Source organism: Polypterus senegalus, chromosome 1, assembly GCF_016835505.1.
Source record: "Polypterus senegalus isolate Bchr_013 chromosome 1, ASM1683550v1, whole genome shotgun sequence".
NCBI classification, from domain to species: Eukaryota; Metazoa; Chordata; class Cladistia; order Polypteriformes; family Polypteridae; genus Polypterus; species Polypterus senegalus.
In genome coordinates, this window is record NC_053154.1 from 143,764,992 (window position 1) to 143,770,328 (window position 5,337).

The 5,337-nt window shown below is 33.7% G+C and overlaps 1 long non-coding RNA gene and 1 other non-coding gene across 2 annotated transcripts; both read left to right on the forward strand.

The window, feature by feature from the left end:
* The first annotated feature begins 1,413 nt into the window (after positions 1 to 1,413).
* Positions 1,414 to 2,514, forward strand: LOC120533038. The gene is made up of 3 exons (XR_005634425.1): positions 1,414 to 1,540; positions 1,699 to 1,760; positions 2,180 to 2,514. It is a non-coding gene; the product is annotated as an uncharacterized LOC120533038 (long non-coding RNA).
* A 1,438-nt stretch (positions 2,515 to 3,952) lies between these two features.
* On the forward strand, positions 3,953 to 4,025 carry trnav-aac. The gene has a single exon. It is a non-coding gene; the product is annotated as a tRNA-Val (tRNA).
* Positions 4,026 to 5,337: the final 1,312 nt, after the last annotated feature.

Here is a 5,337-nt window from a genome sequence, read left to right on the forward strand (position 1 = left end):
AAAATCTTCAGTGTAGTTTAGTGTTGTTTTTTCAGTGTTAACTTTTTCTGAGTTAACAAGTGTTAATTCTGGTGTTGATTTGAGGAAATCAACACTTAGAGTGTTACAGAGTGTTTAGATTGAGTGTTATTTTGGGGAGTAGGTGTACATTACACCAGCAAAGAGTGGATTTGATTTCCGGCGCTAGCTGGAACGGCACTTCCTTTTTCTTTAATGGCGGCCGTTACTGATTGCTCTGCCAGATGATAGATAAATTAAGGTGAGTATGATACTTATTTTTAACAAATTAACTACTGAAAAAACAATTGAATTTCAATCAGTACATTTTTACAATAGCAAGTATATTGCCATTTTACGCTTATACAGTAAGTGAGATTTATAATGTTAAGAGTTTCATGCTAATATTACTCCATTAAACCCCTTGATAAATGGAAATAGACTACTTGTTATTTTAGCAAATTAATGATTTAGTAGATTATGTAGGGATATTTCAGTCCAGATACTTCTTAAACTCAAAACGAAAAATATTCAAAAAATGTTTTAAAATACATTTCACTGCATCATGCAGACGAACTACACCACATACCAACACAAACAGCCTCATTTCAAAGCCACGGGTCTGTACTACACACATGGAAAAAATACATTAAATTGCTAGCTGGATTAAAATGTGAAAAGTTTCTAACTGAAGGTAAGTTTGAATTTAATTAAGCATTAGCTAATGTTTCTTCTAATTTGAAAAATTCATTTTATTGACATTTATTATCAAATTCCTCCTTTGATAAGACAGATACTAATGGGGAGGAAGATATTTTTCAAGAGTTGACTCAGAGCAACCCACAGATATGCTTCCCAGTAAGATGTCCTCCACAAGGACTTTTTGCCGACCTGGATGTTTCTGATGGTGTATAATTTCGTTCAGAAATATTCAAATGTCTTCATAAAATATTTGAAAATTAATCAATATTGATCTTCTCGTTTTGAAAAAACAATTTTCACCCCCTGCTACCTTAACACCAGGTATATGCACTGATGCGCTTTCAAACTCCAGTGATAAAGGTTTGGGAGAACACAGCCGGACCTCTCTGCAAGCTCAAAATCGAGTAATGCCTGAGAAGTTGGGAGGTTTGGTAAGTACAAACATTCATCCATCCATCCATTTTCTAACCCGCTGAATCCGAATACAGGGTCACGGGGGTCTGCTGGAGCCAATCCCAGCCAACACAGGGCACAAGGCAGGAACCAATCCTGGGCAAGGTGCCAACTCACCGCAGGTACAAACATTCTCTTCTATTTATTTGTAGTTTAAGGAATTAAGTGTTATTGAGACATGATGACGTTGTGTTATTTTTCTGTATGCAATTTCATTAGGTGATTCAAGACTTTATTGTGCTGTTCAATACTGAAACATCTGCAAGATTGCTTGAGCAGTAGGAGACAGCATTTAAGCAGAAAGTCATCAAAGAAGCAAAGTCTCTCACTTTGACAGCAGAAGTTCAAAGTTATATCAATGCAACAGAGAAATAATAGTCTGAAAATGGTAAGTAGTACTTTGAAATTTTAAATGACAGACGAGGCTCTCTGTTCTACATACTAATTAATATTTCTGAGCATTGACCCCTTCTCATTTTCCATCAGACTGTAACAGTGACATTTCCTCTTTCTTGCTGCTGTTCTATTTGTTACCACCTTCTGCAGGAAGGAACGAGGCTACAATCAGTCGAACTGATGCTGTTGACAGGCTTGTACATTTACATAAGGTAAATTTACTAATGCAAGATCAACGTCTTTGCAATGTGTTGTACAGTCATAGATTTTTTTTGGTTGCTTGGTACTGAAGGAAGTTGTTCTCTTGCTTTTCACCCAAGACCAATATGTAATGTTTAATTTTTTAGTCTTATTGGTGACATGTAAATTTAATATCAATTTTAGCCATATCGCAGTGGTCTGTATTTGTCTCTGCTTTCTAGTATATTATCTTCTTCCCTTTGAACATGACATGAATTACAAACACTTGTAATTCATACTTACTGTGTTAACTTTTAGTTGTAGCACTTTTCATATTTTCAACCTGATAGAATGTTATTCATTGTTTGAAGTGTTTAATGTATTAAACTAATCTGTTCTGTTTTGAAATTGCTGTGTATTTATTAATTGCATCATGTGTCCTTCTTTATAGTCCTGTACCAGCATTTAAGAACATTTCAGCAGGAGAGAAGGTCACCAACCATACCTACTTGCAGTAGGACAAACCAAGAAGAGGATCAACAATTTTTATGTGGTTGTGGACAAGCAGCTCATCCCTTGTGCAGGAACCACCTCCCTGAGTGCCATTGATAAACTTTCAAAGTTCATGACGTTTTTAACATCTCCTATGAAGAATCTCTGGCAAATATCTAGAGCCTTTTATTTAATGCTATCCTTTTTAAATGATCACCACTAGCACTTATTTATTTTTTACACAATTGCCATGCATGTTGATGAGCTCAGTGTTACAGAGCAGTGTTTCCACAAAAGAATTAATAGCAGCCATAACCTATATGTAAATATACAAATATGTAAATTAACCCTTGTATCCTCTATAAATTGCCATTGAGACTGGGCTTTTTTATTTATTAAAATGCTCTTGGTTGGGAAACCTGATTTTTTTTTTGTTTGTTTTATTGGTTTTGAAATATTTTGTAAACAGTTTTGTTTAATAAAACAAACATTTTGCAAAGTCTTAATTCCTGATTTTTTTAATCTGGTGTATAATGTGTAATCATGAAACTTTTATTAATGTGACATTAGCTTCTAAATAAAATGAGGTGTAGTAACTTAATATTGCATCTAAAATAATACAATACCAGATATACTGTACTAACACTCACTATTAACATTTTGACACTCCACACTTGTCAGCTGTTTCGGGAATTTAGTTTACATCAACTGTGTGTTCAAAACACTGCTAGCGTTAAAAAATTAACTCTTCCGGTGTTGAATTCAACACCTGACAACTGTGGAAAATGTAACACTACAGAAAGTGTAACTTTAACTCGATTTGGTGTGGACCTATATAAACTCTGAAGAAGAGTTAAAATTAACACTGTAGTTGTGAAATTAACACTTTGGATTTTGCTGTGTGTGAATACATTTTGACTTCTCTTTGCATTCTTTGTCTTTAATTAACTAAATGGTTTTGCCCCTCTTATCTTACTGACGTCTTACACATTTTTTCTCCCTCATGATCACTAAGGTCCTCTGACCAGAAGTTACTGGTTGCGCCGAGGTCTAGACTTGAGCTTAGTTGGGACCATACCTTTTATTATTTTAAACTTGTTTTTAAACTATTTAAATATTTTGACATTTAAAGATAGATAGATAGATGTGTGTGCGTTTGTGTGTGTGTTATGTATGTATGCATTTATGGAAATTGTAGCGCAATTTGGTCAACAGCTGTTGTTTTAAATGTGCTCTATAAATAAAACTGACTTGACCTGATATATATTTTGGCCATCAAATGTGTTAATCGTTATTTCTTACCTGATTATCTTCACAGGAATACGCCGCTAGGTTGTTAAAATATTTTGTGTTGAAGTTTTCATATAAAAGCAGCAGAGGCCACTGTTTTTCAGCGGAGAACGTATTTTTTAAAATTCTTTCTGTATTTCTCCAACAGCTCTGATTAAATATCGTCTCCTAGTATTACAGTAAACAGCATGATTATTCCTTTCAGATTTTTTTTGCTGTCTCTTATTACGTTTGCAATGGCGTTCGACGGTGGGGTTTTGTTTCTGAATTCAACCAAATCCTCAAAACCCGTATTTGATTTGCTTTGTAGAGAAATTGAAATTGCATATACGTAGGTCAATCCTCGTTTTATTTGTAAATAATAATTATTAAAATGAAATATAATTTTAATATATCACTTGAAAAGGTTAAAAGGTTTTACAGCAGGTACTGTTTTCGAGAGGTTTCCGTAGTGTAGTGGTTATCACGTTCGCCTAACACGCGAAAGGTCCCCGGTTCGAGACCGGGCGGAAACAAATTATTATTTCTTTTCACGATTAATTTTGAGTTTAAAAACAAATGATGAATTTCTTTTCGAAGTACAAATGTCTTCAAGCATATTTTGAAAGTAAAAATGGTAACCATTTCAGTTTTCGAATGCTCCCCTCCATTTATTTTTTTTCATAATCAGTTATGTAAAGACCATCGTAAGGTGATTAAAATATAAAACTATATATATATATATATATATATATATATATATATATATATATATATATATATATATATATATATATATATATATATATATATATATATATATATATATAGTTTGGACATTGCAGTACTTGCGGATTAAGAACAGCTATAAAAAAATAGTTGAATCTGCTCGAAAGGTAGCGGCACGTCAGCAGAGATGCTATCGTCGGACTTTTAACAGAATCGCCATAGAGCCAGAATTTGCCTTTCTGTTTATATAGGTATAAACTCTCCGTCCTTTATGTATTTTTCTTTCAGTTTAGTCATTTTTGTTGGCCACTTTTTATTCCCTTAATTTTTATTATTATTATTATTTTTTTTTGGAATTAATAGGAGGCACGCGCTGTTAGAAACATACTTTGAGGAAGCCCAGCAGATGGCACTGTTTCTTTTCATTTATCATAAACCAAACTGCAAACTATCAAAGCCGATCATAAAACTGATTTTTTTTTCTATACGCTGCAATGAAAATAACAGAACTGTTTCACATTTTTCAATATGTATTCTTCAGTTTCACAAAAGCAATCAAGGTAATTTTATTTATACGTTAACAGGTGTATGAGTTTACTTAATAAATTGTCCATTATTACATTGCTAGTGGATTTAACTCCAAACTTGTAGGTCTAGTCAGTTAACAAGCCTGTACATAGGTTGTGTGACTAATATTATATATGCGCTGTTATTATTGCTTGTCATGTCAGTGAAATCATGTTTTAATTTGGATTTTTTTTTTGTACGTATGCAGTGGGTAGACTTCCCCAGAATCGTTTTTTGTGTGTATATATATATTTCTTTATTTTCATGACCATTTACATTGGTAGATTCTCACTGAAGGCATCAAAACTACTTGGTCAAATAGCCCTTACACAGCCTGGAGATGTGTTTGGGGTCATTGTCCTGTTGAAAAATAAATGATCGTCCAACTAACCTGACTTCTGCACAACACAACTGCTGGTCCCAACCCCATTGATAAAGCAAGAAATTCCACTAAATAACCCTGATAAGGCACAACTGTGAGGTGAAAACCATTTCAGGTGACTACCTGTTGAAGCTCTTCGAGAGAATGCCAAGAGTGTGCAAAGCAGTAAT